At 43.3% G+C, this 24,214-nt stretch overlaps 1 protein-coding gene across 1 annotated transcript in view; it reads right to left on the bottom strand.

Moving 5' to 3' along the window:
• LOC124545705 (homeobox protein DBX2-like) overlaps nt 1–24,214 on the bottom strand; it is a 94,146-nt gene that overhangs the window by 25,521 nt on the left and 44,411 nt on the right. The gene's annotated exons all lie outside the window — the stretch shown is intronic.

Raw genomic sequence — 24,214 nt, 5'->3', positions numbered from 1 at the left:
GCAAGCCCTCCTCCCTCCCTCCCACCCCCTCTCACTATTAAAAGGAAGCCCGGACCGCGCCCTCGCCGCGCCTCGCAGCTTGTTTTTTGGAAAAAATTATTTTATCATTCCTCTCGCTTTTTTAAAAAAGGGCTCAAATTGTGTCCGTTCCGCTAGACGTATTACACTGCAAAGACCTGAAACGAGCCCGGTATTTTTCCGCATGGCGTACTCACCGACGTAATTCCGAGATGGGCTTTTCAACAGTGGCGGCAGCGTGCGAGCAGAAGCGAGCGGGCAGAAATAAAAGCGTAGAGAGAGAGAGAGAGAGAGGAAAAAAATAGAGAGAGAGAGAGAGAGGAGCCGGGCATGCACCAAAAAGAGCAGAAGCTATGATATATAAATGCATTTCACTTTAATAAAGTTAACTACACGTGTCATTTTATCCTCTGATAAAATTAATTATCTTTATTTGTTGCGTATCCGTTATCCTTTATTTTGCAGCGATGTCATGCCGTTTCGCGTTGAGGTCGTGCAAAAGAGGAGGGACCAGAAGAGGTGTTCTGTCATTAAAAAAAAATTCTGTCGGCCACGTACGCTTTTATTTAATGAGATAAGTTTGACTCGTATTTTATGACCCGACTTTCGCATTAGGGAGGAGGCGGCGTCATGCGAGACTTCTGCAGAGAAGGGAACATTAATTTTATTCAGATTTATGTTCCTTCACCACCCAACCGTCCCCGAGAGATAACCGCACTAATTATGCTCCATTTTCATTTGTTTTGTTTACTCGGACCGTTGTTCTTGCTTTCAGTTTGTAGTACCCTCAAAATAACACCCTATGTCTCGATTGCTGCACAACATTGTTCTTCCGCTTTGCTATTAGCAGGTTGCCCCAAATTTTTGGGCCACGTTGACGATAGTTCTTTAAAATGTGAACTTCCAAGTCACTCATTCTTACTCGTGTTCTAAGTAGCAAAGCTGTTGCAAAGGCATTCTGTACCCGGATTATCGACTCCTAAACGTACTAGCCTGGTACAATCAATCATTCCTTGACACTCCGTACATGAGCTCGTCTTGATGAGTAGTGCTCACACAAAACTTGTTCATACACAGCTCACTCACACAGTGCGTCTTATAATTGGTGCCATCTGACCTACACCTACTTTCTGGCTACCCATATTGAGACATGTTCCACCTCCATCTCGGCAGCGAGAAAGTGTATTTGTACGGGTGTAGAAAAAACTACAGAAAAACCCTAACCTTCCTCTTCACGAAGACATTTCAAGCATCAGTACAGGTAGGCTTCGAACTCGTTACACACCGCCGGAAATCGGCAGAACGTTACCTGGAAGGAGTTTTAATATTGATAACTGCTGGAAACAGACGCGGCAGATTAATGCTACGACGGAACAACTTTAGATGCCATGCATGTTGACCGCCCCACCTGACTTTGAATTGCCACGCAAGATCTGGTCGGTTCTCAACCAAATGAGAAGCAACACGGGAAGGTATGCCGACTCTCTGTACAAGCCGAAGAAAATAACTTCTCGTAGCTGTCTGTGACTGTAGCGCTGACAAGCAGGCTGTTCGCTACGTAATTCAAGAATGTCCTCTGAAAGCCTTCCCTGGCGATCCAATAGTGTTCCTGGTGATGACGGAGTGAGGACTGGAAAGTATTCGTGGCCTGGATATTAGTTTGTAGTTAGATACAATGGTAATATTATTGTGAGACCCTAACTTTTTCCGGCGAATTGAATGTTCAAATAATTTACGGGTTTGCTGCCGGTTGATGTCCTCGATCACCGCCGATATTTCGACAGGAGCACACCCTGCCATTCAAATGGCTCTGAGCACTATGGGACTTAACGTCTATGGTCATCAGTCCCCTAGAACTTAGAACTACTTAAACCTAACTAACCTAAGGACATCACACAACACTCAGTCATCACGAGGCAGAGAAAATCCCTGACCCCGCCGGGAATCGAATCCGGGAACCCGGGCATGGGAAGCGAGAACGCTACCGCATGACCACGAGCTGTGCTCCTATCGAAATATCGGCGGTGCTCGACGACGTCACCCGGCAGCAAATCCGTAAGTTATTTGAACAGTAAAATTATTATTTGTGATGTAGCCATAGGCTAAATAAAAAATAAATAAAATCTTAGCATGTATACTATGACACATCCTTTCTTCTACACACGTTCTGCCATAAAGCTCTTTCATCACCAAGTCGATGCAATACCTCATCATTACTTATTCCATCCACCCACATAATCTTTAGAAATTCTTCTGTAGCACAACATTTCAAAAGTTTCTACTCTCTTTTTATCTGAACTGTGTGTCTTCCACGTTTAAGTTCTGTACAATATTATGCTCCAGAAAATTTCTTTCAAAAAAACACTTTGTAACAAATAAATTTATGTACCGTATTAACAATTTCTCGTTTTAAGAAATGCTTTTCACTAAATCGACTGTATTTTACATCCTCATTACTTCCCCGGTCGTCAGTTATTTTGCTGCCCAAGTAGAATTAGTAGACTACTTTTATGGTCTCATTTGCTAATGTAGTAAGTCCTCAGCATCATCTCATTTAATTCGATCGTGCTCCATTACCGGTAATTTGCTTTTACTGATGTTCGCCTGACAACAGCTTTTCAAAACACTATCCGTTCCATTCAACTGATCTTCCAAGTCCTTTGCCGCCTGTTACAAATGTTCAAAGACATCCTCCAACATTAAAATTTAATTTCTACTCGGCCAACTTTAATTCCCTTTTAAATTGCTCCTTGGCTTCCCTCACAGCTTCCACAACGTACTACTTGAATAACGTCTGGGATAGAGTACGCCCCCGTCACACCCCCTTCTCGATTACTGTGTTCCTTTCACGTCCACTGAGCCTCATAATGCTTGGCTGGCTGTGATGACACACACTCATCGGACAGAAAACCCTTGTTATCACATCAAAATTAGATTAGTTAGGGATTAACAAGCCTTCGAAGTTAGCCATTATATTAATTCATTTTGACTAAGATTTGATTTGTGATTTTGTGTTGCGAGCTAGAATGACAGCTCCAAACAGAAAGTGATGATGCTTTGGTTAAGAGTATTACCCATTATTTGTGTTGGTCGTCATAAGCAATTAATTCAAAAGATAGCAGTTTTTGGCAATATCTCATTTCTCGTTGTAAGAGAACGCTATGTGCCAAGTTTGAGCGGTCCTTCGCATATGAATACACTAGGGAGGGACCAGACAAGCGTTTCTGGCCGTTAGAAGAAGTCAGTGTCTGCAAAGTTAACGCAACTGATCAGTCTGCCCAAAAATGTGCAAGCCAACCTGACTGTGAGAATACTTAGGTTGGCTATGAAAGAGTAATGTTCCCTGCGGGCGTTGACATTTTCTTCGAAACGCGAGGTTTTAAGTAAGCCTCACAGTAAAGGTTCTGCTTCACTATGACCCGAGTTGGTCTGCCCTCAAGGCCCGTTTCCGTGGCTGGTACAGTCAGTATCCAGACCACATGGTACGTTTTAGGAATCACACAGAGCCATTTCAACTGACTGCTGCAGACACCAAATGGTCCATAAAAGATTGCCGTCAATCAGAGAAAAGTTAATGATCTTGTTCATCACTAGTTGCGACAGTCACCGGTGCCCGCATACCACCGCTAAGGCAATCTGCCACGTTCTACCACCATGTGCAGTCATTATACTGTGTCACTCTCGCTCACCCTCAATTAGGTATTTTATTTCTTGATTTTGCACGTGTCCTCAGATTTCTGAGGTGTGTGATTTTTCTCGATTGACTGAGCGTTGTCTGCCAATCTATTAATAGCTCTTCTGAATTCAGACATCTTTGCCCTTTATTTTAGTGTCTTTTTATCTTCTTCAGTCGTGTGAGCTTCAATATACGAGGGGGTACTAATTAGTAATTCTTAAAACTTTTTAAATAAAGCAAACGTTATTAACATTCTACATCTTTATTCTTCATGCCAACACATTTATTTCTCAACATAGTCACCCTGGCGGCGAAAGCATTTCTCCCAGCGAGAGACCAGTTTGTTGATACTATCTATCACTGTAGAATGTTTGACTTTGTTGACGAAGCCACAACCTCATTTCTGCTTGCACAGCTTTATCATTATGAAAGTGAAGTTCTCGAAGATGTTCTTTAGGTTTTGGGAACAGGTGAAAATCGGATGGGGCCAAGTCCGGACTGCATGGAGCATGACCAATGACAGTGAACCCAAGGCGTCGGATGGTTTCAGATGTAGCAGCGCCCTTGTGTGGTCTGCCATGATCGTGCTGAAGGGGAGGATACCCCGTTTGTGGACGTTTTCTGCGGTTATAAGCTCGATTACAGCACCCTGTTTCTGACACACCGACATAATTACGTTACATACCGCCTTGTTACACGCAGAAATTCGGAGCCATCTAGCGGCAGGGGGTGGCAACTCGCATCGGCGAAGCAGAAAAGTCGACCGACTAATTTGCACAACATGTAATACCTCAACTGATATTGAGAACAGAACAAAAAATTCAGAGGCATTATTCTTCAGTGCGCCAACATATCTGTAGGTCTTTATCAACAAAGTTGTGCTATCCCCTACACTCTTTGTGGTGAAACAAGAGCTGTATCATTTGAGAGATTGGGGGACGAGCGAGTGTGCCGGGACTCGCCCCGGTTCACTGCCACTAGCGCCACGTCATCATAATGCGGCTGTGCGTAACATACAAGTATTGCGCCGTAATTTAAGAATGAAATTAAAAAGTAAAATAACTTTCGCAATTTTTTTCAACATATCCTTTAGTATATAAATTTAAATTATATATTAATTGTATATTGATGTTTAAATTGTCATTGTCAGAGTGATCAGATGAATATCGTTCCCTAAATACATGGTTTTAAATAAAAATCAAGTGGCACTAAATAATAAAGCAGAAAGCCAAAAAGTGGTCAGAATGTGCAAATGTATGTCAAAATCAACTGTTACAAGTTTCAACTTGATCGGAACAAAATTTTCGTCAGAATCCACGCTTTTTATGAAAAATAAGTGGCGTTAAATAATAAATCTAGAAAGCCAAAAATGTGTGTGAAGCCTCAGTTTGATATAAAAGCAATAATTATGTGACCCCATTAAGCTACCTCTAATAGTATTCGAGTAATTTACTAAAAACTAGATTTGGAACAAAAACGTCGTTATTTGTAATAGATTAAATATCAGTAATATTAATGATAGAAAGTTTTGATTTCAGCACCTGATGAAATGCATTGAATAATAGAGCTATAAAAAGTTTCAAGACTTTGATGCACATACCAAACAATACAATGTCTCACAAAGACGTAGTTCAGAGGTCATGTTCTACTGTCAGTTCAGTTCTAAAAATTCTAGACGGCAAAGTTTAAATGCACGCGAGCTAAATCTTTTTCTGTGATTATAGCCAACTTAATTACATTCATACAAAAAGTACGAAGCTTCTAAATTAAAATGCAACATTGTTATAAAATATTATGTGACCTAGAAAATAGCCATTTAGATGCTGCTACTTTGGGATAGAGCGGATGACGGCAGATGTTCCCTTGGCCGTCCGCTGCTCACGTACATAAATACGCATGGAGAGGCAGTGAAAGAAATTCACTTCGGATCCAACTACCGTACGGTCTGAATCAGTCAAACGCCGGTGTACGCGCTGCCTCGGGTGACGTCACAGCCACGCTTCAGCTAAAGGCATGATTATGGTACAAATAGGAAGTGAACTTGCGAGGATTGAACACCGTCCTGGATCGCTTAGATTTCGTGGAAGTAACTTTTTCTGTGCCGTCCCCCGTAATGATAACAAAACCGCGTGGCAAGTGGTGACTGTATTTTGCACTTCTGTGGCGAGCAATTAACTTTAATTATCAGAACTCATGCCGAAAGACCATTTAATGGGATCTTACCGTAGAGGTTGCCTCTGAACTATTCATAGTGCTGATTACGATAGAGATATCATTTTATTATTATTACTGTCATTATTATTATCAGGAATATTACTATGTTGTGTGTGTGAAGGTTTATCAAATATATCTATCAATTAGAATTCAAAATCTTCATTTATAATCATAGCTCCTGGTCCCGCTGAGTAGAGAATAGAAATATTTCTTTCAGTGGGCTAGACAAGAATGTGAACTTTCAGACTGGAAACTATGGTCAGTATGTTCTCCATCCCTGTCTGGCTGACCACAGAAATAGTTTTCATGCTCTCGTAAAGGACGGCGCATTGTGATGAGATTGTCAAATCACGCCTGTAGCAGGAGATCGGTTCGATGCTTCTTGCACGGTCACGGCGGGGAGTGGCATAGTGTGTGCTCGTTTCCTTTTCCACAACTGGAAACGCAGTTCCGACTTTTAATACAGTTTCTGTAGAGATCGTACTTTCTTCCATTTGATGTTGGATTAAGATCGCTTTATGTGGAAGGTACGAGGTATGGTGTTATGGCTTTCTGTATCTATACTGCTGTCTGCATCTCTCTCTTTTTTTTAAGGCATGATAACTTCAGAACGTAAAAGAGTCAACACTCTCATCTCAGCTTTTCTTAAAATCTACCAATGTTATAAATGTGAGTTGGCTTACGTTTCTTCTAAGCTTCGTCATAACGTGTGAATTGCTCCGCGTGTTCCTACCTTACTTCAGAACGTTGTCTGATCTTCACCCATGTCAGTTTGTACCATTCTTTCCACTCTTCTGCCTGCAATTGGTATTAGTGTTTTAGGAACGTGACTTATAAAACTGAAGGTCAGGGTCTACCTATCCTTGGTACTGGGTATGTTACATTCCTCTAGAAGTATTCGAGCATTTCGCCTGTCTTATTTATCCCGCATGACTAATCGAGGTGTTTTGACGTGGTTGGTTGTTTGAAGAATTTTGATAATTCTGTTCATGCATGAAACCTAAGGAATAGGAGAGGGCCCCAAAGAGATATCATAGAAGCTCAACCCTAAAGGCATTCTTCCATTTGATTCTGGATTAAGATCGCTTTCTGTGGAACGTACGAGGTATGGTGTTACTGTTGTCTGCATCTACGCTGCTCGAACCAACTTGCGTTTTGGTGGAGGGTGTCTCCTGTACTACTGTCACTTACGCTCTTGCCTATTCCAGGCTCGAATGCGACAGCTATTGGGAAGCCTGAATTTGAGTTGAAATTTCTCCAATTTTACCATAACGGTCTTTTCGTGAGATGTATGTAGCAGGAAGCAAAATAGAGGTTGGCGAGGAACGTACGCAATCGGAATGTTAGCCGCACACACATCGTCATGCGCAACGTCTGTTGGTTGGTTGGTTGTTTTGGGGAAGGAGACCAGACAGCGAGGTCATCGGTCTCATCGGATTAGGGAAGGACGAGGAAGGAAGTCGGCCGTGCCCTTTGAAAGGAACCATCCCGGCATTTGCCTGGAGCGATTTAGGGAAATCACGGAAAACCTAAATCAGGATGGCCGGACGCGGGATTGAACCCTCGTCCTCCCGAATGCGAGTCCAGTGTCTAACCACTGCGCCACCTCGCTCGGTGCAACGTCTGTCTTGGAGCGTTTGCCACTGGAATTGGAGTCTTTATTTAGCACAGACATGGGTTACCACCTATATCGAAGCTTCTGGTAGCTGCCTTAACGTTCGCAAATCTAGCGCTATGGCTATAGATGTGGGGCTTCCTGTGGACAGCGCTGATCCATTGCGTGTATCTGCTACTATCCGATGCTTAGGGCACTATTTCGCAAGTGATCTGCGGCGTACGATTGCCCTCAACTGCCTGGTGCACGCTGTCCCAACAAGGAGCTGATCTGCTGTGATCACCGGCCGGTGTGGCCGAGCGGTTCTAGGCGCTACAGTCTGGAACCGCGCGACCGCTACGGTTGCAGGTTCGAATCCTGCCTCGGAGATGGCTGTGCGTGATGTCCTTAGGTTAGTTAGGTTTAAGTAGTTCTAAGTTCTAGGGGACTGATGACCTCAGTAGTTAAGTCCCATAGTGCTCAGAGCCATTTGAACCATCTTCTGTGATCACCATTTATGAGCAGTCGATCTTCTGCAATGGACTTAATATGTAAATGTATATTTGACGTCACGAATCCCCCACATGGCACAGATATTTCTTATTACGCCGTCCCGCCACATTCTAGCAGCATTGGGTTCATACAGTGATCAGCCAGAACATTATGACCACCGACCTACTAGCGATATAAACCTGTCCAGGCGATAGCAGCGTCACCTGTCGAGGAATGACAGCTAATCCGAGTGCCCCGTTCATCAAAAAACAAAATTTTTGGATACGTTTATTAGTTTCAGAAATATAGACTTGCCAATTCGGATGATTCTTTTTGATACACCCTGTAGTATCAGTTAGATTGCTGCCCATGTGTAAAATGGGGAAGGCACGCAATCTATCTGAGTTTGACCAAGAGCAGATTGTGAAGGTCCAGAGGATCGACACGAGCATTTCGGAAACTTCACAACTTGTTGGGTGTTCGAGGAGTGCTGTGGTGAGTGTCTTCAACACCTGACGAAACCAAGGCGAAACCACATCTAGAAGTTGTGGGGTTGGGCGGCAACCCGTCATCGCAGATGTCGGACGTTGTAGGCAGGGCAGAATGGTAAAACAGGACAATCGGTGAACTGTGGTGGAACTATAATGCTGGGTAGAATATATGTTTGTGAACACACAGTTCACTAAACACTGCTAACAATGAGTCCCCGCAGTCAACGACCCATGAATGTGCAAATGCAACTATGACTGAAATGGGCACGTGATCATTGGAACTGGATGTTGGCGCAGTGGCAGAGGGCTACATGGTCTGATGACTCCAGATATCATCATGCCAATGGGAGAGCGCGAATCTGTGTCTTCCAGGGCTACCCTTCTTGACACCTGTTCTGCAGGATGTAGACAAGTTGGCGGCTGCTCCCTTATGCTCTGGGGAACATTCTCGTGGACATCCATGGGTCCAGCGGAGCTTGTGCAAGACACTATGATGGCCGAGAAGAATCTTACAGTGGTTTCAGACCACGTACAGCCCTTCATGACGATAATGTTTCCCAGTGACAGTGGCACTTTTCAACAAGATAATGCGCCATGCCACAAGGCTAGAAGTGTGATGGAGCAGTTCGATGAACACAGTGGAGAGTTCCACTTGATGTGCTGGTCTTCCAAGTCGCGAGATCTGAACCCGATCGAACAATTTGGGACGTGAGTGAACGCGGTATCAGATCTCATTATCCCCTTTCTCGGAATTTACGGGAATTAGGTGACTTGTGCGTTCAGATGTGGTACCATCTCCTTCCAGCTACCTAGCAGAGCCTCATTGCTTCCTTGGCGCAATGGGTCGCCGCTGTTAATCGTGCAAAAGGTGGATATACCGGCTGTTAGGTGGGTATGTATATATGCATTGAACCGAGGACCTAGAAACGACAGAGAGGCTTCGTCCCGCCGTAGCCCTCAGTGGTTCACAGCCCCACAACAGGTCACAGTAGTCCACCTATCCCACCGCCACCCCACATCGAACCCAGCGTTATTGTGCGGTTCGGCTCCCAGTGGACCCACCAGGGCCATACTAGACGAGTGAAACCGCAAATGTTTGCATGGTAGAGTAATTATGGTGTACGCATACGTGGAAAATGTGTTTGCGCAGCAATCGCCGACACAGTGTAACTGAGGCGGAGTAATGGGAACCAGCTTGCATTCGACGAGGTAGATGGAAAACCGCCTTAAAAACCATTCACAGGCTGACCGGCAGATAGGACCTCGGCGCAAACCCGCAGGGAGGATTCGTGCCAGTGAGCAGCACGCCTTCCCGCTCGGAAAGCAGCGCGTAGACCGCGCGGTTAGGTGGGCGGGCTGTTAGGTGGGTGGTCATAATGTTCTGGCTGATCAGTGTATGTTTGCCACGGCTTGTCGTTCAAGATAAGGTACGAGACCCTCATCCTCCCACGGTACAGTGGCGGTTTAGATATCTATCACGTCCCTGATAGAGTGATATCCCTTTTCAAAAATTGGTTCAAATGGTTCTGAGCACTATGGGACTTAACACCTGTGGTCATCAGTCCCCTATAACTTAGAACTACTTAAACCTAACTAACCTAAGGACATCACACACATCCATGCCAGAGGCAGGATTCGGACCTGCGACCGTAGCAGTCGCGCGGTTCCGGACTGAGCACCTAGAACCTTTCGGCCACCGTGGCCGGCTATCCCTTTTCATCAGCTCTCAAATGGTGCAGTGGTGCCATTGTCCTACGGCCCTTACCAGCTTGTTACTGGAGGCGCTTGATCTCTCTTAGCTCCTACACAGCTTTCGGACATCCCGGTGCCCTTCTTATACTTCCGCCATTTTTTCCTCGAACAGAGCTACGCCCGTACTCCGATATTGCCAACGCTCTTGCATCCGCAAAGGCGATCTACAGCTGTCTTCAGCAGCACAGGTCAGCAAATGTAGTTGAGGGGAAGTATCCTCACGGCGACTGGCGTGCCGTCTGGTGATCGTTAATTATCTTGCCACTGACTTCAAGTCTGCACGGTAACTTCCAGTCAATGCGAAGCATGTATATCGGTCACACTTTCTCGGGATTCGCCTCGCAGACACCCCGTTATGTATCGCCTCTCATGTTCTGGACACAGACGAGCATCGCCTGGTGTGCGGATCAGTGATAAGTATCTCATTCTTGGTGCGACAGATGCTAGTCTCAATTACCCGTACAACACCTCATCAGGTACCTCCTCAACTGCTCCTGTTTTTGGACTCGGGATACTTCCCTCAAGCGAAGAGGAGCTCCGTGAATTGGACTTGTGATCACAAAGTTCCCTACTTGTTTGCTGACAGTGAGAAAACTGTCCTTAATTTTTGGAACTTCCTTAATGAACGCTTTTCTGCAGTTGTCCATAATCCCAAATACAGACTCATTTTCTCCAGTTTCCTTCGTAGTGTCTTTCTTAACATAAACGAACCAGTATATTCTCTGGTCATCGGAATGTTGTTCTCTGAAAAACTATGGATCGACAGCTTCAATGAGTCTGGTGACTCGCCGCCAACTCTTCCTCGCGATATCAGTTACCTGCTATTCTTGGTGGCATTAATAATAATTAAAAAGGAAATAAATAAACTATTGAAGTTCTTTGTACCTCTTATTCCACATTCCCTACCGCTTTCCTTGGTTCTTAGGGGGTGGGAACGGGTCATGGTGGGCAGGCCTCTGGTTGAACCCCTGCTCACTTTGCCCCAGCTCCTCTCTTTCGGCGCTGGAAGGTTTTTATGAGGAAAGAAAAAAAAGTTGTCAGAGGAACTGCGTAGGAGAGCACGGTTCGAATCGTGGTCTGGCACAAATTTCCAATTGCTTCCATTGACTGACATCGAGGCCAACTTGCAGCCAATGTCTGTAATTCATTAGTATCTTATCTCTGGAGAACAAACACTCTCTGCACTTACTCAGTTACAGAGCCAACAAATTGGATCATTGCTAGTAGTTTTTGGGAGACTGATCGAAGCACAACATTCTCAGCAAAGAAAGACGAGTGAAGCGCAGAATGCCAGTGGCAGATGCCGCCTTGTCCACCCTCCCGCTCTTTTGATGCAAAGCAAGAGGAATGGACAGAACACCGCCTGCAGCGAGAGCAACACTTCGCTGCGTACAACTTGTCAGGTGGATCACTACGCGCTTTCTTTCTTTCGTGGGTAGAAGCGTACATTTTCCGATTGCGTGGGAGTGTATGTTTTCCAATTGTGTCTCAAGCTGTTTCCTCCGTTAGAGCCCCATACCCCGCCTTATGAAGACATTATCTGAGCATTAAATGACTTGTTAGAAGCGCACATTGATTTAACTGCAGGTGGTTTAAAACTTTATCGTACCTGTCGTCATAATAACCAATCTTACAAGGCACTAATTGTTGAACTCAAGGGCCGGCCGCGGTGGCCGAGCGGTTCTAGACGCTACAGTCTGGAACCGCGCGACCGCTACGGTTGCAGGTTCGAATCCTGCCTCGGGCATGGATGTGTGTGATGTCCTTAGGTTAGTTAGGTTTAAGTAGTTCTATGTCTAGGGGACTGATGACCCCAGAAGTTAAGTCCCATAGTGCTCAGAGCCATTTGAACCAGTTTTTTAAACTCAAGGCATGACTAGGAGCTGTAAATTTCACAGCTCTTATGGAGCCTTATTTTCAGAGGAAATGCTTGACGATGCTGTTACTCAGAACGTTGTTGATAACAGGATACGGGCTGAGATTCTGTACCAGGCCTGACCAAGCAGCGGTCGTCGAGCGCGGACGTTCCGGCCGCGCTCCTGCATAGCGCTCTGAGCGCAGCGGCGAGCGGGACTGAAGGGCGGAGAGGAACTGGAGCAGGCTGCAGATGGAGCGAGGCAACCGGCGTCGCACAGTCCGCCAACATACCAAGTGTGTTAAATTAGATTTACGTCCTGGAACAGGAGTATCATTTGGTCGATGCACTTATCCAAAAAAAGAAAAAGTGGAGAACACACATCATACAATGGTGAACTGGATTTCTTTACTTTGCATATAGTTTGAATGGCATGCAAAGTGCTTGATAAACTATTGCACAACTATGAGCTGTAAAAACATTCACTGGAACATCATTAGGAAACCAGCCACGAAGACGATATGATGCACTTGTCTTCTGACAAACGAGAGTGTATGCTGGCTGAACTTGTGGCGGTCATTAGGTAAAAAAAAGTTATGGGCAAATAGAGCAGTCAGATAATCTTTTATAGCGTACGTCACCTATTGTTTGATTACATTAAGTCTTGTAACGCAAGGGGAGAATCATCAGATATGATGGTAAAGATTCATGTTATCAAATACAAATTACTTCTACGGAAACATCACCATCAGCTTCATGACCTGAAGAATTTACCGGAATTTAACGCAGTCATTTGTATACCAGACATGACTGAATATGTTACAATAGCTGAAACATTTTATCGCGAGTTTTCAGAGAGGTTCCAAGACTTTGCACGCTGAAGACTGATTTCGATTTATTTGTCAAATACTGGTTCAAATGGTTGAAATGGCTCTGAGCACTATGGGACTTAACTTCTGAGGTCGTCAGTCCCCTAGAACTTAGAACTACTGAAACCTAACTGACCTAAGGACATCACACACATCCATGCCCGAGGCAGGATTCGAACCTGCGACCGTAGCGGTTCCGTGGTTCCACATTGAAGCGCCTAGAACCACTCGGCCACTCCGGCCGGCTCACGATAGTTCAGTCACGTTCTAGTCTCAATATTTTGGCATGGATACTTTTCATTTATTTAGTTTAGATATTCAGGAAAGTGAATATGCGGATGTTGCACAGTTTTTCCATGCCGGTATTCAGCAGCTGACTGAAAAATATGGGCATTTGTTCAATAGCATACTGGGACAGGCGAAGAATTTTCCTACCCTTAGCACGAGCAAAGACAATGAAAAACTAAGTTTTACCGTGCCCGTCCGGTGTCCAATGCCATTCGCGATGAAGCTGCATCCGAACTCAACAGATTATACCAAATCGGTTTTGAAACCCATTCCTATAGGTCAGTGGGCTTCTCCAACTGCCATCACAAGAAAAGCGAACAGGAAGATGAGACTTCGTGCCGACTTTCAAGCTACGGTTGCCACTCAAACAGTGATTGGTTTCCACTTCTACGTATTGACGAGCTAATGGATCGCCTAGCAACTGGATCATTCTTTGTAGAAGTTGATTAATCCGATGCTTATGTTCAACTCCCTTGCATGAGGACAGAAATACATTTATGGTGTTTAACACGCACACCCGGCGTGTATCAACATCAGCGCCTAGGCGACAGCGCTTCTGGCTCGGAGCTGTCCTTGAAGTAATCGATTTGTACCAGTTCGTTGTGTCACTGTTGTGCTACCTGCAGCTCAAATTGCAGATACATACGCCAGACTGATACGCCCGACACGATGGCCTCCCTTTCCAGTAGTACCACATGGCCCTCCAGAACTCGGTCTTCTTTCGACTGTACATTCACGTGACCACCGCTTCTAGCAATCATTCCCGCCAAGTCTTTCTGCAATATCGCAGAACGAACATCCAGCTTCTGATAGCCCTATTACACTATCTCGTTCAAACTCAGTGAGGTGATGATAATGGCGTCTTTGTGGCCTTATAGGCATTCTTGATTAACATCGACTAACTGCGTCCAGTTTGAAAGGTAATTAACGCTCAAAATTGTTACAGTGCGTATTTAAAGCAAACCTTATTTCCATCCTTGTAGTGGCCGTGCTTTTGCGAATGGTGCGAAATTTTACTAGACATCATTTCTCAGATGTAGAAACATGCCTACCTATTTTCGCTTATGTTATACAACTCCTTTTTATCTGTCAGTTCATATCCTCACTCAGTTTCTAGACAGTTCATCGCTTCCGCTTTCTAGGGGAATCTAATAAGAGGCTGATCGCTTACGTAAGCAAAACGATCGAGATCAGGTAACGCCCGGAAGGTATGCAACACACCTAACGTTCACGTAATACGGGTACGGCCTTAACTGACCAAATCTACTAGGAAACGTTTCGTAGTGTATGCTTACTTACGATTGTCTACGGTAGCCTACGGTAGTTTTACAAAGCTAATCCCACCACAAAGCTGATCTGATATTCATTAGGTCGTACTGTCCTCATTAGGTGACAGTGCAGACTGCACAGAACGCCTTTCTGAAGTAAGGGAGCGCGGTAGCTACCTGGGTGCCAGTATATTCCGCTCTTACACTGGGGAGGTGATAGAAAGCCTACGCGCTGGCGCGGCGTCGCAGACTCGCAAACAACACGCTGTCTGCCGGATATTAATTACAAACACTCGACGCCGCCGCTGGGGTGCGACGACGGTTGAGGGTGTAGGAGGCCGGGCTAGCCCCATAAATTGGGCCCAAACGCCGCCGGCGGGAGCTGACGGCCGTCCCGAGACAAATGAAAAGCGGGAAGGCTTCGCGCCGCTCCGCACCGCAGAATGCCGGCATATGCTTTGGCCCTCCCCTCCCTCCCGTGATAATTGCGTTATGAGCGTAAGCGCCGGGGCAGCCCCCTCGTTCCCCCGCCCTCCCTTGATAGCTGCGTCCCCCGCGCGGACCCGGCCGGCTGGGTGAGGAGGAATTAGTCGAGCCTGGCCGCACTCTCGGCGGGCTCTAAAAACAAATCGCCGTCCCCTTCTCAGTGGCACAAAGCCGGCGCGGGGGGCCCGGCTAATTCAGGCGCGCCTTCCCACAGATAACACTCATTAGCCCCCGGTGGGCGCCGCCCGAATGGGGACACGCTATCGTCCAACTTGTGGACGTCTGACCTATTGTGACGCACAAATACGAGTTCCAATCGTGGTCAGTAAACGTCTGAACAAACTGGTGGGAATTTAACGCGGCCATCATTACAACACTATTCAAGATTCTGTATTGGCTGAGGTTGTGATATTCAGAGAGTAAGCTGTGATGATGATTCGTACTTTCTGGTGAAGGTATCAATATGAGAACGATGAAAGTTGGCTATGTTGCGTGAATTTACTGTAATAAACATTCATCGCCCTAACTTTCATCAACTATAAGTAGACGAAATCTTTGTTGAAGCGAAGAGACTCTCGTAGGATCGATATTTTTGAAGTAGGAAACTCTTTGGGCCCAAGTTGGTCAGAGAATGTAACGGAAGTTCGCGATTGCGCTGAAGTCTATACAGATGATAAAAATGGATGTACATACGTATGTATTTTCCACGTCTCTTCCTGAACCACTGGACCGATTTCAATCTAGCTTGGTACCTCTTATCATTTACTGTCTGGAGAGGGTCACTGTGGGAGTAAGACCCACCTTCCTATCAAAGAGGTGGAGGTGAAAACGCAGCGTAGCCCACGACACGACGATACCCGTACTTCAGTCATCCAGTACTTAAAAATGAGATCACTTAGAGACTTGCAACAAACTTTACACATAATTTCAAATTTTTAAAGCACTTTCTCTCACTGACGACCTCCACAAAATGATCAAAGGAAAAAAATTATCGTTTACTGCATTTTCGCTACTCATGCAGTAAAGCTGTCACATGAAGCATGACATTTTAATTTATTATTCCTTTGCTACTAGCTCTGTTCACAACAAATTTCGTAGACAATAGAAACATAAGCCACTGGATGTACCTGCAAAAGTGTATCATTATACAGTATGAGGTTCAGGAGACATGACGTCATAAACATTGTGGTAGGTGAAAACGAAACTGCAGAGCGAAATTCGCTAGACATGTAGGTGAAATATGTGTACCAACCGGTGTGAAATATGTTAAATACGTGTGAAATGTATTTAAAATGTGTGTATATGAGCAAAACCACAGGTAAAAACCGCACCTAAACCCCAGAAAGATTACATTGAAATTTCGTACATGTATATAAAAAAATACTGTATTGGGGTGAATGTGAGGACGTGGAGAGAGATAGACAAATAGTGAGGGAAGGAGGAAACAGGCACAGGTAGAAGAACGAGAAGTAGATGGAGAGAGATAAGAGGGATAGGCAGAGAGAGAGGACAGGAGACGGACAGAGAAAGAAAAGAGCACATGGAGAGAGAAAGGGGGGGGGGGAAGAGATATGCAGAGTGATGGGAGAGGGGAAGATGAACAGACAGAGGGGGAGGAAGAAATACACAGAGAGGAGGGTGAGGAGGAAATAGACAGAGAGAAAAGTAGGAAGAGATGGTCAGAGAATGGGGGATGGAGGATGTGGACAGATAGAAGGGTGGTGGATACGGGCAGAGAGAGGGCGAAGGAAGAGCTGAACCAATAGAAGAATGGAGTGAATACATGCATGGAGAAGTCTGGGTACACAGCCAGTGCAAATATAACTTTCTGTGTGGCCTCGTACTTCCTTGGAGACGGAGTTACAAGAGTGGAGCTATCCCGAACGGGCTATGGTGCAACGAAACCTCTATTGTTCTTATTCATGTTTCTCGAAAGTCTTTTGATCATTTCTATAATTTGTGCAACCCATTGAAATCAAGGCCATATTCTGAACGTATTGTGGTCGTAAAATCTCGATTAGCTGGTTCGCGACAGTATGCTGACTGACAGCATTTTTATAGACAATGGTCAAATAGAAACAATTAGCGTGTACCCTGTTGCTATGGACTATCTGATCACGATGCACAATTAAGGGAATTCACAATATGGAACCTTACAGCCCTGAGGCAGATTCATAAAAAGAATTGAGGCTTATTAATGAGAACAGGATACAATGTTTTTAAGAGTAAGTTAAAAGATGTGGTGTGGCATGAGGTGTATGTAGAAAGAGATGCTAATGTCAAATTCAATCCATTCCATAGTAAATTTGTGTCTATATTTGAAAGCTGATTCCCTAAATCTTATCCAGAAGACCTACAAAAAAAAAAAAACGAAAATAAAGGAACTGAAATTTCATGTAAGAGGAAGAGGGAAATTTATACAAAGGCCAAAATAAGCCAAGAGCTGACATTATATCCATACTACCAAAAAATACTATAAAGTTTAAGGAAATTCATTGAAAAGTCCAGAAGTATGCACCTCCTGACAGAAATAAGTAATGGCAGATAATAAAGTTAAAACTTAATGCTATATTGTCAAATAGGAGACAGGAGAGCCAGTTAGTGCACAGCATACCATAACAATTAAACTAAATGATAATGTTATGACTGATAATTCACAAGATGTGAGTACTTTTAACAGTCACTTTCTAAATGTAGCAGCACAAAAGGATTCAATTGTTCAGTTTAAGAGGCAAAAGAATATGTTAAAAATGCCATTTGACAAAACTCTAATCAACTAGAAGTAGCACCATCATCCTTTACTGGTATTAAGAGAAGTATAAAAATTATAAGAAACAAAAGCTCATATAATGTTGATGAAATTTCGGACAGAATTCTGAAGAGTTGTCTCAACTTAAGTATTTTTCTTAGTGATGTATGCAATGCATCACTGACACAGGGAACTTTACCAGGAAGGTTAAAATACGCAATTGTTAATCCTCTTCATAAGGAAGGTGACAAGAGAGACTTAAACAATTGTTGCCCGGTTTCCTTAATGACATATTTTTTTTCCAAGATAATCGAAGAAGTTACGTACTCAAGAGTAAACTCACACTTAAGTAGAAACAGTTTGCTTAGCATATTAAGCTTAGATTCCAGAATGGTCATTCGATCGAGAATGCTGCGTATACTTTCACTCAACAAATAGTAAAAGCTTTAAATAATAAAATATCGTCAGTTCGTATTTTTTTTATCTTTCCACGGCGTTCGATTATGTAGATCATGGTACTCTCGTAGAAAAATTCAATCTTTATGGAACTGTCATTTTTACACTCAGCTGGTTTGAATCATACTTAACAAACAGAATGCAAAAGGGCGTGCAGGGTAATTCAAACCATTTCTAAAGCGTAAAAATTTTAATGACTGGGAAGTAACCATAAAGGGAGTCCCACAGGGTTCATTTTTGGGTCCACTCCTATTCCTTATATACGTAAATGGCCTGCCACTTAAGAATCAACAAGGAGAATTAGTACTTTTTGCGGATGATTCTAGTGTTATGATAAATCGCAACACAGAGAAAGCAACAGAAGAGCTTATAAATAATGTTTTCCAAAGAATTATTAAGTGGGTCTCAGCAAATTTTGAAAAAAACACACTACATTCCGTTCTGTACAACCAACAGAGTCATATCAACAACTGATGCAGCAAATAAGCAGGAATCAGAAAGAAGGGCAGAATCTCCAAATTTTTGGGTGGGCGTATTGATGAAAATTTGAAGTGGAAGAAGTGTATTACTGAGCTTCTCAAATAATCAAGTTCAGCTACTTTTGCTCTTTGTATAATTCCTAATCTTGGAAACAAACGAATTAAGCTCGTGACATTTTTGCATATTTCCACTCAATAATGTCATAAGGAATAATTTTCTGGGGCAACGCATCACTTAGAAAGAAGGTATTGATTGCACAAAAGCGAGCAGCGAGAGTAACATGTGGTGTTCATCCACTATAGCCACGTTTGTACCTCTTCAAGGAGCTACGCATTTTAAATGCACCGTCACAATACAAGTATTCGCTAAAGAAATTCGTTGTAAATAATCCGTCACAACTTGAGAAGAACAGTTATGTCCATAACCATAACACTAAAGGGAAAAATGACATTTATTACCCAACACTTAAGCTGTCAGTGGCTCATACAGGAGTTCAAAACGCGGCAACAAAAATTTTTAATTATTTCTCCAGTACCATAAAATGTCTGACACGTAGCAAAACAAGTTTTAAATATAACTCAAAATCATTTTTCCTGGACAACTCCTTCTAGACCACTGATCAGATTCTGTTTTTATGTAAAAAGAGAACATTGGTTTTAGGTGTAGTTGCATGAAAAAAAATTATGTTCACTGATGTTAACACTAATCACACTTCCATATCCTGTAAACTGTCTAGTTCCACATCATTTCGGTATAAGAAACGTTCAAATTATCTATGGTGCATACTCGTACAACTAATTCTTAACGAGCATACCGATCAACCGGTAATTCGACACGTATTCTGGCCCACATGGGTGTTCTTGCTTTCCATATTCTTTATTTGTATTCTCTTATGTCCATTCTCAGTGTCTTTTTACAACCATAATTATTATAAGAGTTCGTAAGGTTTGCACTTTCGTTAACAAGCGGTCACACATTATATGCTTTCAGTATTTGTCCTGTGTATGCTTACACTGTGATGGAACCCGCATTGTTTTCGTTGTTTTGTATAACAACCACACCAGTATATTCATTGCTTAATGAAATATGTTGCAAGCAATATATCTCTGTTTCCAAGCATTAGCTCAATACATAGTATCAATACTACCAATAAGAACAATACACATAAAGACCTAAAATCACTTGACTTAGTCCAAAAAGGGGTCCAATATTCATGAACACACATTTTCAATAAACTGCCAGCAACCATTAGAAATTTGGTTTCAGATAATGTACGGTTTAAACAGAGTTTGGAAGACTTTTCGATAGGCAAATCCTTCTACTCTATAGATGAATATCTTAACAGAGACTGTTAGCCAGCTTAAGTAAAAATGTCTCTTACATTTCAATTTCGACAGCACTTTGTCATAACAATCAAGATAGGTGTTTTGTGTATGATAAATTTATTAATAGTGCATAACAAATGTTTCATTCTGACAGCGTATTAATTCCGTAAATATTAGCTGTTCCAGTTTACTGTATTGTATTCACCTATTTTGACAATCTTCTTACAAATGATCAGGGTAGTAAGTATTATATTCAAATGTTTTATGTTTTTTTATGTTATACTTGCTGACGTGCTACACACCCACGAGAATCATCTAATTTTATGTGTCTATGGAACGAAAACTGAATCTAATCTAATCTAATCTCTGTTCGACTCAATAGAGATTTAAGCGAAACTGTTGTTACTGACTAAACACATCCTCTACCTAATCTTCCGTAATCCACGGCCTGCCTTTTCCATGGTCACAATTCCACATTTTATAGCAGACTGAGCAATGTACATTACACCCAGGAAGATGAATGTTCTCTTTCTGCTTATGTTTGATGTTGAGATGAGACCTGGACACTTTGAAAGAACCTGAGGTTGTCGAGAGTTTCTGAGGTAGCATTAGGCAACGATTGACAAGAACAGAGGAATAGAAGATGAAAAGGAAGATCAGAGAGATAAAGCAGTGAAGGCAGCAGAGAATCAAAAAGGTTAAAAGACAAGACCTAATAGAAATCCTTGGATAACATAGAAGGTATTGAATTTAACTGACAAAAGAAGAAAATATGAAAATGCAACGAATGAAGCAGGCGGAAGGGAATACAAAAGTCTATAGACGTGACCGACGGGAAGTGTAAAATGACTCAGCAGGAATGGCTAGGGGACAAATGAAAGGATTTAGAAGCATATATCACCAAGGGAAACATAGATACCGCCTACAGGAAAGTTAAAGAGGCCTTTGGTGAAAAGAGAAGCAGCTATGTGAGTATCAAGACCCTGACCAGTCCTAAGCAAAAAAGAGAAAGCTGAAAGTTGGAAGGAGGATATAGAAGCCCTATACAACGGAGATTTGCTTGAAGGTTATATTATAAAAATGGTAGAGAGCGTAGATGAACATGAGATGGAACGTAGGGTACTGAGAGAAGAATTTGACAGGACACTGAAGTCCTAACTCGAAATAAGCCTCCGCGAGTAGACGGCATTCCGTCAGAGCTACTAATAGCCACTGGAGGGCCAGTTACGACAAAACTCTTCCATCTGGTGAGCAAGATGTATGAGACAGGCGAAATACCCTCGTACATTGAAAAGAGTATAATAATTCCGATTCTAAAGATAGCAGGTGCTGACAGGGATGAAGATTACTCAACTATCAGTTTAATAAGTCATGGATGAAAAATGCTAACACGAATTTTATACAGAAGAATGGAAAGACTGATGGAAGCCGAATTCGGGGACCAGCAGTTCGGATTACGGAGAATTGTAGGAACACGCGGGGCAATACTGGCTCCACGATATCTCTTAAATGATGGGTTAAGAGAAGGCAAACCTACATTTACAGCATTTGTAGACTTAGGGAAAGCTTTTGAAAATGCTGACTGGAATACTCTCTAGCAGAGGAAAAAAAAAAAAAAAAAAAAAAAAAAAGCAGGGGACAAAGGCTATTTAGAACTTGTGCAGAAACCAGACGGAAGTTATAAGAGTCGAGCGGCATGAAACGGAAACAGTGGTCGAGAAGTGAGTAAGAGAGGGTTCTATCTTATATCCGATGTTATTCAGACTGTACACTTAGCAAGCAGTAAAGCATACCAAAGAAAAATATGGATTATAAATTAAAGTTCAGTTGAGATTTCAAATGTTCAAATGTATGTGAACTCCTAAGGGACCAAACTGCTTAGGTCATGGTCCCTAGACTTATACACTACTTAAACTAACCTATGCTAAGAACAACACACACACCCATGCCCGAGGGAGGACTCGAACCTACGGCGGGAGGGGCTGCGCAATCCGTGACATGGCGCCTCTATCCGCGCGGCCACTCCACGCGGCCCAGTTAAATGTTAGGAAGTCTTTTCTGAATCTGTTTGTCAGGAGAGTAGCCATGTATGGAAGGGATACATGGATGATAGCCGGCCGAAGTGGCCGTGCGGTTAAAGGCGCTGCAGTCTGGAACCGCAAGACCGCTACGGTCGCAGGTTCGAATCCTGCCTCGGGCATGGATGTCTGTGATGTCCTTAGGTTAGTTAGGTTTAACTAGTTCTAAGTTCTAGGGGACTAATGACCTCAGCAGTTGAGTCCCATAGTGCTCAGAGCCATTTGAACCATTTTGAACATGGATGATAAACAGTTTAGACAAGGAGAGAATAGAGGCTGTTGAAATTTGGTGCCACAGAAGAATATTGAAATTTGGATGAGTAGATCACGTGAGTAATGAGGAAATACTGAACAGAATTGGGCAGACAAGAAATTTCTGGCACAATCTGACTAGAAAAAGGGATCGGTTGATAGAACACATTCTGAGACATCAACGGATCACCAGTTTAGTATCAGAGGGCAGTATGGGGGAGGGAGAGGGGGTAAAAGTCGTTGAGAGAGACCAGGAGATGAATACACTAAGCTGATTCGGATGGATGTAGGTTGCTGTACTTATTAGGAGGTACAGAGGTTTATACGCGATAGAGTAGCATGGTGAGCTGCAGCAACCAGTCCACGAACTGAAGACCACAACAGTAACAACTAAAGACGGTCCAAACGATTCTTTAAAAGACCGCAGCAACAACAACAACAACAACAACAAAAGATGGTCCAAGCGATTTTCTAAAAGAATGTTTATAATTGTTATACACTGCTAAATACAAACAAAGCAGGAAACTCGAACGTAAAAAGTAGTGTTACTTCGCCATCCTCCACTTAAGCCACGCGACGAGAAACTAATAAACACGTAATTTTGAAAGAATCTGTGATTATAAATCAAAAGAATTTGATAAGTTGGTTTGTGAAATGGTTGCCATTCAACGCCTCTTGTTCAATCTCGTGGACGGACTCGGATTTCAACTCTTAATGCAATTTTTATGCCTGATCATCAGTTAACGGGACGCCTTTTCTTTTTCTTTTCAATGTGCGTATTTGCATTACATTTTGTAGTCATTACTTACGTAAGACGTTTGCGATAAATTAATTTTGTTATATACCTAAATAAACTGAATATCTGAATAGCTCTGTTGATATGCAGAAAGGATTATTACGTAAATGCTACGCTCGCCTCCGAATCCGACTCCGGCAGAACGACTCATGATCGGGAGGGTGGTGGTTCAGATCCCCGTCGGGAAATCCAGGCTTAAGTTTTCCGTGATTTCCCCAAAATCGCTTAAGACAAATTCCGGAAATATTTGTCTTCGGATGCCGAAGCCTCCACTAGAGGTTGTGTGTGAACTGTTAGCTGTTTGCACGTTCCAGTTAGGTGATGGAATCACAGAATTTTTCTGGAAGTGGTATAGCAGCAGTGACAATTTTTGGCCCGTCTCATAGGTCAACCACATTTAAAGTGTTTTTAAAAGTGTAGAAAATTAAAGCAGACCCGCTACAGCTGTTTCTGAGTAAATCTCCGAAATGTACGTCACGCTCAGGTGTTGGACAAAAATATGGAAAGACCGTGAGAAATTGCATGCTTGAACATACGGGGAGATGCTACGCCAGCCTGCAGATCGTGCTGTTGTATTTGACCACGAACGGCACTTGTGCAGTGCCCTCAATACGGTCTAAGTGTCGGTTGTGGTCAGAACAGTGCTCTGTGTAGTTTTGAGTTCATTACGTCGTAGCTAAGTGACAACATGGGAAAATTGTTGGCGGGCGTGCGGTGGGTGTTTAATGTAATCAAGGTAGTAGAGGCGTCTGGTGTTTAATGAGGCACCGTATCAAAGATTTATATCACATATAGGGGAAGCTAAGTCGCAACGCAGACCAAAGGGCTTGTTGAGTGATGTTCAAATGTGTGTGAATTACTAAGGGACCAAACTGCTGAGGTCATCGCTCCCTAGACTTACACACTACTTAAACTAACTTATGCTAAGAACAACACACACACCCATGCCCGAGGGAGGACTCGAACCTCCGGCGGGAGGGGCCGCGCAATCAGTGACATGGCGTCGTATTGAGTGATCGTGACACACGATCTTGGAAGAGGACAGTGACGAGCGATTACAGGACGACAGCTGCAA

This window comes from Schistocerca americana, chromosome 8, assembly GCF_021461395.2.
Source record: "Schistocerca americana isolate TAMUIC-IGC-003095 chromosome 8, iqSchAmer2.1, whole genome shotgun sequence".
NCBI classification, from domain to species: domain Eukaryota; kingdom Metazoa; phylum Arthropoda; class Insecta; order Orthoptera; family Acrididae; genus Schistocerca; species Schistocerca americana.
This window is presented reverse-complemented; position numbering and strand designations above follow the sequence as displayed.